General features: G+C 36.9%; 1 long non-coding RNA gene across 1 annotated transcript; it reads right to left on the bottom strand.

Moving 5' to 3' along the window:
• Nucleotides 1–7849: 7849 nt before the first annotated feature.
• Nucleotides 7850–13682, bottom strand: LOC122987830. Its single transcript, XR_006404619.1, has 3 exons — nucleotides 13652–13682; nucleotides 8040–8086; nucleotides 7850–7885 (listed from the first exon to the last, which is right to left on the bottom strand). It is a non-coding gene; the product is annotated as an uncharacterized LOC122987830 (long non-coding RNA).
• Nucleotides 13683–13973: the final 291 nt, after the last annotated feature.

Here is a 13973-nt window from a genome sequence, read left to right as displayed (position 1 = left end):
AACAGCATTTCCAGAGGATCCAACTTCCTTCTTTGAGCCTCTAAAAACAAACATCATTCTTTAGTCAAACTGCTCACAGCAAAGACAAAAGCAGCTGGTGACAAGTTTCAAGTTCTTGGTCCTACAATTGTAGATCTGAGCCTCAAATGTGAAACATGAATCCAGAAAACCAGTCACAAGGAGAATCTAACAAGTGAAAAAAAGAAAGAAAAAAGAGCCAAAATAAATCAAGTCATCAGTTAGAAAGGAGATGAATGTAGATAAAGATCAATATTACAGATTTTAATGCTTTTGATGGGTTTCTCCTTTAAGAAGGTTGAGATAGTGTTTATATAATGTTCCATCTGCTTTATAATTACAGCAAATATTGTTTTTTGTTAGTAAATTTACACTTGAGGATGTGAAATGTTTCCATAAAACAATTGAATAAGAGTCATTTTCTTAAATAGTATCTTTAAAGGAAGGGCTGAAGTTTGGCATCATATTATTAACTAGTTTCAGGTTGAAATTAGCAGAAAACAACAAGGAAGAATTTTACAGGATGAAAGTTCAAAAGAAGCTGAAGCTGTTTCTCATTTATTTACAGTTCAGACTTTTTACCAGTTGATATTTTTCATGTAATAATTCCAGTCTGATATTTAACAGGAAACAGCAGCAGTGTTGTTGTGAAACAGCTCTGAGTCTGCGCACTGATGACCTCAGCGCTGACACGTTACCTTTGGAGGCCTGCTATTGGCTGATTCAGTGAGCAGGGCATCATGGGTAGTTGTAGTCCTTGCAGTCAGTCAGCTCAGAAGAATCAGACTGTGATCAAAGTGACTTTTAACAGGATCATTGAGGAGCCTCGACACATCTTTATCTTTATTATTATCACATGTGACTCACTTATCATAACTGCAGGAATAATGATTGATTATTGATCAGTACAGTTCGAATGTGTCTAATATGTGCATTAAAGGTGGAGTATTACTCTTCATTGATGAAGCTTTGGCGCCCTCTGCTGGTGAAAAGATAAACTGCATGCTGTCAGTTTAATGAACACAGATTAGTATAAGTATATATAAGATATTCACACTGACATTATGACACATTTACTGCATTATTTTAGCACTAATGTGTGTTTTATAGATTTATTATCAACATTTCCTGATCTGCAGGAACATGAAACACATCTGATCTGAGGTCAGAACTCATCCAGGAGTCGCTGAAGCCGATCGATCCGTCACAACTTACTGACACGTTGTGATCGATCCCGTCAGAAACGTGATGACGTCACTCGCTGTTGTTTTTTCTCAGAACTTTATTGAAATGTTTGATAAACAAAGAGAACAAAGAGCAAAACAAGAGGAGCCACATAATCAAACAGCTTGATCGATTATTAAATGTTGATAAAAAGCAAAGAAACAACAGTGTGTGTTTGTGTCCTGTAGTTCCTGACATTATTTATATTAGAACAACTGTAGATGTTAGTTTATTGATATGAAACGATGTGAAATAAAACACATAAGAACCTTCAAACAGTAACAAAGTCCACTGAGTGAGTTTCATCTGTCAGCTGCTGTTTCTGCTCAAATGGCGCCACCTGGTGGACACGAGCAGGAACTACAAGCAGAGCTGAGACACATTTTAAACTGCTGAAGCTTTTTTAAATCACTATTTGATCTTTTTATTTGTCTCCACTATATTTACACATTTATTGTTTAATAAAAGTCTTCAAAACTGAAATAAATCTAAATTAGAGATATTAAAATTAGAGATTTTCTGTCGACAAAAAGAGAAAAACATGTTTATTTGTGTGTAAACGTTTAATTATTCTCCACTTTTATTTTATTTTATTTATTTTTATAAACATATTGTACTTTTTCTCCTCCTGATTAAACACAAATAACATGTTTTTATTGACTTCTTCTCTTTTTGGTCAAAAAAAAGTTTTTGATAATAAAAATGTAAAAAATAGATTAAAGAGTAAAACAAACAGAAATAAAATAACACGAATATTTTTATAAAGTAAAATAAATAAACAGAACATAGCCTCTTTCTGTTCTTTTTTATTTTTAATAAAAATGTAAAATCATCTTCCTCACATGTTAAATTTGTTTTCTCACTTTCTCGTTTCTTTAAATGAGATCAATTTTATTTATATATTAAACCTGACAGGAATTAACATAATAAATAACAAAACTCTCAATAAAAGGTGAAAAAATAAGATTTTTTTTTTAAATCTCACATTATGTGAAAAGAATTTACTGTCAATAAAGTTTTATTCTATTTGAATATTTGCAGGCTGCAGTTCAGTTTTCTGCCACCAGATGGCAGCAGGACATCAGACGCTGTTACTCCACAATGAAAACAGTGAATCGTATTAAAGCTTCAGTGCAGTTGGTTGAATGATTCAGTAGAACAGCTCGTTAATTAATTAAACATTTTCTACTAATGTGGAGTTTGTTTGGAGTTTTGTCAGCAACTTGTGTTGAGCTGCTAACATGGCAGAAGACCATTTCTGACCCATTAAAGTTTACTGGTATGTAATGGACATTATGGCCTCCGGGGGGCGCCAGTGTAACAGCTGACGGCATTTTCTCTTTGCAACATTTAAACCCTCCATGTTTGCAAATCAATAATACTACATATAGATGTTTTTCTGAACGTGTCACTACCTAGAGTTTGGGACTTCATCTTTTATATTCAGAGACACTTTCAAATCTTAAATATCTTTTCTTTTGTGTGTATCGGCTTATATTTCATTTTAGCCTTAAACCGTCGTAGTGAGGACATTTCTGCAATATTTCAACTTCATTTCAATGTTAGACCAACAATAAAAATGTAAATAATAAATAAAACGTATGATAACAATATAATAAAACGATATTAACCGAACCAACAGGAACAAAAACGATGAAGACAACAAAGATATAAATTTAAGAGCTGACAGTCATATTAAAAAGATATTTCCTTTAAAAACACATCAGGAGTTTGCTAATCAAAGATCCATGAAGACTGAAAGCAGCCTCACTTGTCGACCAATAAACCGTCAGCCGATCTCTGGTGGAGTTATTTTTGTGTTCTGTACATTACAGTACGAACATCAGTGTTATTGATCGGCTCGTGTGTTGAATTCCATACAGTGGCAGCTGGTGATAGAAATATGGGGGGACAAACTGAAGCAGCACTTCATGGCTCAGCAAAAAAAGAAAAGAAAAAGTAAACAAATCTAAAAACAACACAACACTGTAATGTTGCCTGAACACTTCTTGAACATAAAGTTTGTTCTTCTCAATGACTTTCTGGCTCAAGTCGGTCGGCCGAGTCTCTTTTCCACTGACGGTACGACCAAATATGCATTCAGCCTCTCCCGGGTGTTTCTGAGAAAGGTTTGAATCCTCTTCAAGGTTGAGAAGCAGCTCTCAGCTTCCACCATGGTCATGGGTCATGGGTGTGGAGATGAAAAGGTCCACAGCACCACGACAGGCTTTGATGATGAGACTCAGCCGTCTTCAGCTCGCTTCCATCGAGCGTCGGATCGGCCTTCGTGCCGTTGCTCAGTGCATCTTCAGGAAACGCCCCGTCGTACTGTTCAAACCTGCCCCTGCAGCGAGCTGCCTCTGACTAGCTGGTCTGTCAAGGAGAAGTGTTGCCTGGTGTCCCGGTACGCTATCACAGACCTACAGAGACAAGAATGACAAAAATAATATGTAGAGACGACTAAATACTCATTTCACCCACATCACCTAAAGCTACAACAGGCAACAGTCTAAATAAGGAGCTGAAGTCATTTTTACAGTCTATGAAGTCATAAAAACAGCAGGACCTTAATTTACAGAGCTGCTGCTGCCATCTGCTGGACAAAATGTCAACATGTGAACGCTGCACATCATTGCTTCAGTCTTGTAGTAAAGAATCCTGAAGTTAAAAACATCTTGAAATGAAATTCCCTCGTTGATCATATATCTGATGTAACAACTGTCTATTTAATGCTAAATACAATCTTCATAGAAAATCATCTGCAGCATCACTAATGATTCTCATTTATTCAAAAAAACATTTTAACATTCAGAAAAAGTCAACAAAAAAAAAAAAAACAAGATGAAAAAAGACAAAAAAACCTAAAATAAAACATGAAAACAGTAAAAGACGTCACGTAGTTACATAACAGACATTCAAACCTTCTAACACAAATAAAAATATATTTTTTAACAAAAGTTTATTCAGTGTCGGTCCAGACTGAAATATCTCTACAACTATTAATTATAATAAAGAAGATAAAACTTTGTATTCATATTTATTATGAACGACAAATATTGATAAACATGTACAGAATATATCTACAGATTTGGATTATAATGAAAATGTTTTAAAGATTATAACGAGTTTAGTCTCATTATTAAAAGTCCTGCATGAAAAACCCTCCTGCAGTAAAAGTACATGAGTATTATGAGCTTGATGTAGTTAAAGTACTGCAGTAAAAGTACATAAGTATTATGAGCTTGATGTAGTTAAAGTATTACAGTAAAAGTACATAAGTATTATGAGCTTGATGTAGTTAAAGTATTGCAGTAATTAATGAATGAATACTTTTACTGTAGGAGGGTTTTAATGCAGGACTTTTACTTGTAATGGAGTATTTGTACATGCAGTAGTGTGTAGTGAAGTAAAGGATCTGAGTACTTCTTCCACCTCTGGTGTCGGTTGAATCTCTTCTGGACTTTACTCAGACTAAATAAACATAACTGTCGACTCTGAGAACGACTGACGGCGTTTTTCATGACTTTCTAACATTTCATAGACTCGACACTTGTATGATCAATAAAACTAATGGATCCATGAATCAGAAACGGTTTGTTCCTTGTTGTCATGGTCCGTCCTGCAAGAGGGAGAATCTGAGCAGAAACCTGCAGCCAGACAGCGAGGCAGAGAGAGCCAATAGGGTCCTTTGGCTCGTGGCTCCTCTCGTGGGTTCGGCCCTCCGCGGACAGGTATAGAGGCTTCATGACCGCCGGCAAACAAACACCATCTTATGGTAAACATGTCAATATTTACTCCTGTAGTCATTGATTGATTTTCATTTACCGTTATCACTGTGTTCCGTGTAATTATCATTTTGATAACAGTAACAATAGAAATAAATCAATGAAAAAAAAAACAGTCCAAATTACGTCTTCAGATCATTTCCAATGTTTCAAATACTCACACAGTAAAAATATGTTCTGCAAAATGTAGAAGACTGCCATGAAACAGTTATACATTTACCATTTAAAGACATTATTATTATTATTATTATTATTATTATTATTATTATTAGAGCAGAAACAGATGTGATTTGTCTTTTTGATTGGAGATAAATGTCCAATCAGAAGCAGAGACATCCAGATATTAAAAGAACAATATAAAAGCAGCAAATAAACAAAAATCCCTGAAATAAAGAAGCAAATATACGGTTCAGATTTCAACATAAATGTGGATTGTAAAGCTGCGACACAAATAAAGTTTGATTTTCCAACATGTGAAAATGTTCAGGACTGTAAAATCAGACACATGTTTATTTCTGATAATAAGAGTTTCTTAACAGACTGTAAAAGTCTTGTTTGGTGACATTTGGAGAAAGATTTAGTTTTTCCAAACCTGCATGTTCAGCATGATGGAAATAGAAAACAGCTGTTAGTTTGGATGAAGTTTGACAGCAGGAGTCCAGATGTTTTCTTCATCTTTCAAATGAAGTGAAAAAGAGAAAAATGAGAGTTTTTCTGTGATAAAGTAAAGTGGAGAACTGTACCTGGATCTGTAGATGTGATGGTTTCTCCTCCATGCTTGCAGCTCTGTGTGCAGTCTGTGTTTGGATGTTGAGCTGTGAGCTTTTGACTTTCTTCTTGGTTTCCTCTCTCAGCTCCTCGTCACATACCTGATCTGACCTCTGACCTCTGACCTCTGACCCGCTGATCGTCACAGCAGAAGAAGACAAACGGACGTCTGTATTCACTTTGTGTGCAGAAAGTTAACTGACACACGTGTTTCACTGTTTTCTTCCTGGAGAAGAAAACACTTGCTTTTTGTCCAAAGCACATTTTCCAAATATAACTATTAATGTTGATGATTTATATCAAAATGTGACTTTTCATTCAAAGTTGAGTTGTGTGAAGGTTGTAGAAATGAGAAACTGACCCTGCGCTAAACTGTGTGTGAATAAACAATAGAACTATTAATAATGTTCAGCTTATTATTAGAGTGCCATTTTTCTGAATCTGACAATAAAGATCAAATGAAAGCTTCTATTATTATTTATGATCCTTTTTTATTGGACATAACAGGTGATACTGCAGTTCCATTTATTTCTGCCTGAGTAACATAAACATACAAATGATCAACTTTACTTGGTACAACACAAAAACAGGAAATAAGAAACATTTCAAACAGATTGTAAACAGATTGATGATCCTGTAAATGAGCTTTTTATTGTGGATATTTAGTAAGGCGCTAAACTGTCAGCTGTTTGTCCTCTAATATTCTGTTCACATACAGCCAGAGCTGCAACAATTAGTCCATTCATTGATTATCCATCAACACTAAATTAACACTTAATCATCATTTGAGTCATTTTGAAGCAAACATTTTCTGCTTTTAGCTTCTCAGGTGTGAAGATTGAATGCTTTTCTTTGTCTTACATGATAATAAACAGAATATTTGACTGTTCTGGACTTTAGTTCAGACAAAATGAGACATTTAAAGATGTCGCCTTTGACTCTGTGAAATTACAACCAGCATTTTACACAATTTACACAATTTCCTGACATTTTATAGACAAAACCATGAATTGATGAATCTATGAATCATAATGTTTATTTACAGCTCTACATGCACATCCAGTAGAGACACATAAAAACATGTCGCTTTCTGAATTGACTATATGATTAAAAAAACAACTAATTGAACAACAAATAAGAGTAAAAACAACAAAGAGCCTCTATAGGCCAGCGGATACTTACTGTCATTATGTGTGTTATAGTTAGTGGGCAAAACTCTTCCAACATTTTTAAAAACCTTGGTCACAACTTGAGGTTTCAGTAAACTTTCAGCCGCTGGTGGTTTTCTCTCTGAGAGCTTCTGAGTTTCACTGAGACTCATAAGGATCAAAGCCACGACCTCCGAACCTCCAAACAGTCCTCTAACAGACTGAGCTATCTGCTCTGAGAACATCAGCTTCTTTTTTACAGCTTTTTAAATGTCAAACAAACTGTCAGTCATGTGGAAACCATGTTGGTTTAGAAACTGCATTTACAAGCAGTGAGAGATCAGGTTGGTACTAAATAACATGAGAAAGTTTCTCTAACAGGAGGAGACTCTTCCTCCTACAGAGAACACAGAGACACTGAACCAGACCAGTAGACTCCAAACCCAGCATACAGAGGCTGAGTGAATGTGGTGTTGAAGGTGTGGAGGTGGATCAGTGTGTCAGAGGAGACTCTGTAGAAGGACAGAGTGCCAGCAGGACAGTCCACATACACTGCTACTCTGTTAGAGACAGAGGAGGAGGAGGAGGAGGAGGAGGAGATGGATGTTTTTATGTTATTGTGACAGACAGAGTAACGACCATCATCAGAGCAGAACAGACTCCAGGACTGATCATTCCTTCCAAACAAACAGTCTTTACTGTTTCCTTTCCTGCTGATTCCTCTGTAACTAACTGATATATCAACTCTTCTTCTCCACCCGACCTCCCAGTAACAGCGACCAGTCAGATCATTTCTACACAGCAGCTGAGGCCGGAAATCAAATCTGTCTGGATGATCAGGATATGACTGATCCTCCATCACATATGTCACCGTCCTGTTGTTGTCAGACAGTTTGAGTTTTCTGTTTGCTGTGTTTGGATCCAGTGTGAGTTGACAGAAATCTGATGGAGAGAATGAGACACAATACAGCTGCAGTTATTGATCGATCATCTGATTGATGATGACATCATCTTCATCCTCAGTAGGATGTGAATGAGTGATGTCACAGTTTGAAGTTTGCTTTGTTTTCATGAATGAAATGAAAAACACACTTACACTTCCTCGGACCTGTTGTCAAGCAGTGGACTCCAGCAGGCTGCAGGCTGAAAGGAGGAGGGGGGTCAGAGCAACACGTTCTCTTTCAGCATGCAAACATGGACGTTACATCGCTCTAGTCTACTGTTTGATTATTCTGTTCAAATGTGGGGTTGGGCTTTGATAGACTTTGATCCAATCTGAATCCAGTATCCCAATCCTTCTGAAACCCTGATTGAATCTAATCAGGTTGAACTTTCAACATTTACAGGAAACTTCAGTTAGAAATAACAAAAAGTCAAAGATTGAGTTGAGATGTGTGATCAGCTCTGACAGAGAAAATGTTTCCAGCTCTTCCTCCTCTATCAGACATTGTCTCTCCATACACTCAAAAACATCATTCATGCCATCATTTATTATTAAGCATTTGGATTTCTGTCATTTTCATTCAATCACCACAATTTGAAAATGGATTTATTCAAATCTCATAAAATCTGCAGAAATATTGTAATTCTAAAAATAATGAAATGTAATCAATTAAAACGTATGAACATGGTTTGAATATGGTTGAAGTAAATGAGTTCAAACGTGTGAGATTGGTTTACATATCAAACTCAGGAAGTGGAATCATTTCTAAACAGATACGTCAGAATTCTCGCCGCCATCTTGACAACCACCTCAGCGCAGCACGAGCGAGCACGAGACACTCGCACGAGGCTGATTACTGGTGAGTTCCATCCATACTCAACGTAGTTCATCTGACAGTTTTCAGTGTGAGTGCATGTTTTATTACTGCAGTTGATACTGTCTCACACATCATCTGCCTATCAAAACCAACCAGGACGCCACTGTATTTACCTCATGTAATGTCAATAAATTACAATATAAATAAATGAATCCTCTCTGAATGTATATAATATATATTATAATTTTAATGATGGAAATAGTCAGTAGCAGTAGACTGAAGGTGTTTTTATGTAGGAAGGTGTGAAATATACAGCCAGAGAGGTGAGCTTTAACATGGCCTAAAAAGTGCCAGAGGATCATTTTCAATAATTCATATATTTTTGACACTGCTATTCAGAAACTCAGTAATAGCCAGATGCTAATTTAGCCTGTACATGTGTTGCACATGGTGGATGCAAACCCAAACTCTGCTGCACAACCTGGACACCACCAAAAAAAAGAAAAGAAATAGTCAAAATGGTTCATGTTGGGCTTATGATTTGATAAGTAAAAGGGTCATTATATTGTAGAATTACATGTTAAGTACAAATACATTGAGTGTCTGACTAGAACACTTTGTGTTTTACAGGAACCTAATTCAACATCATTTGACATGAAGCTGAATGCCAGGGCAACCTCTGACATCTTGTAAGTATGTTGTAAACACATTGAGAACATGTGTAGTATAGTTTACCTGCAGACTGTTGAACTTGCACTTACAAAGCTCTTGTCATGTGTGAACTTGACTGCATTGGTGTGTGGGCTTTATGAGACTTCCCTGCAGCAGCTTCATTTAAAGTTGTTTTTTCGAAGGGGAATTATCTGTAACTTCTGACCATCACATGTCTCTTTTCAGCCAATCACATGAAACTTTAGAGTATAATGTAATGTGATCATCACATAGTGTGTAGTTAATGACCCCACAACTAATAGAATGTGTTTTGTCTGTGTTCACAGATATGTGAATGTGGCCGTGTAAAGTGTGTGACATTTCATTATCTACTAGCTATGAGTTGCTAAAACATTTCAGACTCAAACATTTCCTCCATGGCAGCAATCGCCGGTATCCGTGTGTATATGTAGATTGTCCGTGTACGTTCACAAGGTGGAAGAACCTTTTGAGTCACATATATCAAAAACACAGGAATCTAGAAACACCACATGTTCAGTTCACTACATTTTCTTGTCAGGTGTGTGGATGCCAGGAACTTTCAACAGAGAAGGACTATTTTAGTCCCGTAAATCAACATCTTAGGCAATATGAAACCATAACCTGTATGTTTGAAGGATGTACTTTCCAGACAAATATATATAGCACCTTTAACTCGTAAAAATCAAAAACATCATCGCCACAACCAAACCCCATAGGCAAAATCAGTCATTTTAGTAACTACAGCACATCTGCTTTCCTTTCAGTACAGTTTGTGTTATTGTATGACTTTGGTGAATCTAAACTGTCCTTTTTAAAACACTGAAGTCACTATGGAGCGATGGAGGCGATGGAGTTTGCTTTGCTTGGATAGGGCAATATTTTATGATGTAAAGGCAGTTTCCTTTCAGTAAAGTCTGACGGTAAAGTAAAGCGGTGAAAATATTATAACGTACACTTAATCTAATATTGTTTGTTTTAGATGGACCTGTTTTGTAAGTGTCTAAAATATGTTGTGTTGCTGACCCTGTCCACAGCAGCTTATTTTCCGTTTTTGCTTGTTGCATGTTCAAAGTGATAATTCAGGTTCTTACCTATATAGTGACATTAGCTGCTACTTACTAGTTTAATAGATTCTCCAGTTTGACCCATCAGCTGCTTCCCTGTCTTAAAACACAGTGTTACTATTTCAAGTGTGGACACAGCTGAGAAAAGTTTTTGAAGGATGCACAACATATTTTTTGAGATTCATTGTCCAGGATCTTTTCCCAACCCTCTTGCTTGCTAACTGCTAACTACTTTGTTTCTGGAGCTCGACACAACAGAGCCCTCGTCACTGTTTGTTCTGACAACTTGTAGTTGAAATTGTAGCGTAGTGATACAGTGATGGTAAGAGTGCACTGGATTTCTATCTATGCTAAGTGTGAACTCTTACCATAGATAAGAACCCCAACTATCACTTTCATTTAATGAATTTTATCTTTACCAGTTTAGGTCAATATCCTGATTCTACATGATGCCATCATTTTATTTTCATCCAATTCATTTCATTTCAATTTCAACACACAAACACAAACAGCGCTGTTGTTCACACTACGCACTACGATACCTGACAGAGGTGTTGCACTCCTGCTGCACCTGCAGTGAAGTTCGCTGCCAGGATGGACCGCTACCTCCTTACAAAAACTCTACCTGCTCCACCCGATGAAAGCAACCTGAGTCCCGGGCCGTCACCAACACCACCACCAGCAAGCAAAACAAAGACCAAGAAGACGGCAAAGAAAGTTGCGGCTTCAACTATTGAAAAATGGAAAATAGACTGGCTCGGTGTCGAATAAATGAAGAAGACGACTCTCCTCTACTGCGAGGCATGCAGGGCTCACCCACCCAAAAACAGCCTGGAACCGCAAAAAACTAATCACGACTTTATCAAAGGAAGCGAACAGGTCAAAAAAGTGTTCGGCTCATCGGCACCAAGCCAGCAAACATAATGGATTTGCTTATGATAAGTAATATTAACGCTAACGCTAGTGTCTTTTGTCTGGCAAGTTAGCCAATATAGTGTTAGTAATTTGGCTAACTAACGTTAATGTTAATACATATACGGGGGTCTTGCCGACCGGTGGGGTGATCATTGCAGTTTTACAGAGGCTGTTTTATACTCTCATCTCATATATTCTCACTTTTTTATACAGATATACCGCATTATAGCTGTAAAGCAGATCCGTCACTAAGCCACCGTGTGTGCTTTTACATCCCAGCATGATGTGTAACACAATAGCGTCAGCTCCCTGTCCAGCCATGCCAGCTATTCCGAAGCTTCACACAGACGTCCATCCGGCTGTGACTACCTCCGTAGCCGGCTTATTGGAGGAGCAACTCTGCCCCCCGCTGCGTGTCCAGACCTTTTATACAGAACAGCGAGGCGGAATAAAGGCGCAGCATTCCCGCCTTCAACAGGCTGTGTAAAAAGGGCAGCAACTAACATTAATGGGCTCAGTGCATCGAGTGAAATGAGCTTTTATTCCCAAATCTAGAACATATTTTTACTAACCAATGAGGCGGTGCTGGATAATCGAGTCTATTATGTTATTTTCATCATGTCATCCTGGTCAAAACCTCAGCAGGGATAAATTTGGAGATGAAATAAAGAATGCTAAAAAACCTTCAGCTGAAGGCATTTCCAGAACTGCATCAATAAAGAAGGAATATTACACTCGTTTAGGCTCTTTTGACAGTACTTGTAGCTACTAGTCTGTAATATTGTAAAACTGTGGCATACAACGCATCAGACCCACAATGACAACGGTAGACTGGCTTTGACTTGTAGGAGGTCTGAATATGACATTATCCCCCCAACCAGAACTTTTGGTCAATTTAATTAGATCAAACCAATTAAATATTGTCATGATCTCAAGATCATTATGTTATACTGTCATCTAGTGGTTTATACTGAAGGTTCTTCCTAAATAAAACCTTAGTTGTTGAAAGGAAATTGATGCATTAATTTGCTTTTCATCTGCTTAATATTGTAGTTAGAACATGTAGACAATTATTACAAATGAGACAGTGTTTACTGAGGAGGTTTTGGTTACACAAGGTGGTGATTACTGTATTTATTTTAATCTGTGCTCATTTCACGTTAAAAACGGCAACTTTATGCACTAATTACTATTTTTGCCCCAAAAATCTAGTAAATGCCCCAATTTTTTAGACAGTGGGGGCAAAAGTTGCCCCCAAAGATATTTTTTAATTTCCTACACTGAATTATGGTCTCAGCAAATTTCAGAAAATGGATATCAGGGATTTCTTGAATTGGTAATGTGATGTAAGCAGTACAGTCTTACCTGTCTATCTCTAGTTCCACACAATTGTTCAGCACAGTTTGTAAGAGAGTTTCTTGTTGCTACAGAAAGGTCTGTTTATAATATACAGTATATTCTTGGTCATGCAACAAGCAGCAAAGTGTTTAAGGCCGATTGGCCTCACCTGAGCCTTCACAATGTTTTTGATTCTAATTTCAAGATTAGATTCTAGGAATTGTTATGCTTCTGAAATTACTAATCATAGTTCAGGGTTACCTTAAATTAGCCTTTAACTGTTTGCCTGTCTTTATAGGCATTTGTCTAAGTGGTCAACTGTGCCAAAATAAGTAAATATTTGAAAAGGGAGCACTTTCTTTAACCTCGTGCATGTAAGAACGGTATTTTCTTTTGTTTTTCTGTTTTGTTTTGTTTTTTTAAATAGATTTTTAATATATTGTTTGTTCACATGTTTTGGTTGCTCTTTTTGTGGGTGTGTGCTGTATGTCAGTGTGTTATGTTGTTGAATGGAAATGGTGTAGTGTGATGTTGTTGCTGCCTTTGACAACGTGCCACATCTTTGTTTTTAATGTATTTTAGTTATTGTTTAAGGTGTGGGCTGAATGAGAACAAAACATTCATAGTTTTCAAAATGATACATTTAAAATACATTGGGTTTATTCATTTAAAGTGCATTAATTTGATGCATTTTAAGTTAATTGGGGATATTGCATAAACCTGGGTATTATTTCTTTTAAACACATTGGATTTATTAATAAGAATACATAACCTCTCATTCCTGCTTGTTTAATTTATGTTTTAATTATAAAAATGCTTCATGTTAAGTTTATTAGTTTGTATGTGTCAAAACTATGCAATTCAAATGGATGGAAGTTTTATATGTAGTTGAAATACATAAGTCTTACATATTAGGCCTAAATATTTTTTGAGTGTACCTGAGAGTCTCCAGTCTCCAGTGTGGATCCTTCAGTCCAGCAGACAGCAGCTTCTCTCCTGAGGCTCCTGGATGATTGTAGCTCATCTCCAGCTCTCTCAGATGGGAGGGGTTGGAGCTCAGAGCTGAGGCCAGAGAAGCACAGCCTTCCTCTGTGATCAGACATCCTGACAGGCTGCAAACACACAAAACAACACACATGTCAGACAGTCTGAGAGTCCTGCTGTGTGCAGTCAGATACAACAACAAACTGTCTCCACACTAACTAACTAACTACAAGATGAACTGAATCAGGGAGCTCCAGAAAGTTGAGCATCCAGCCA

This window comes from Thunnus albacares, chromosome 1 (genome assembly GCF_914725855.1).
Source record: "Thunnus albacares chromosome 1, fThuAlb1.1, whole genome shotgun sequence".
NCBI lineage: Eukaryota > Metazoa > Chordata > Actinopteri > Scombriformes > Scombridae > Thunnus > Thunnus albacares.
Note: the sequence above shows the minus strand (reverse complement) of the source record. Positions and strands in the feature narration are given on the sequence as shown.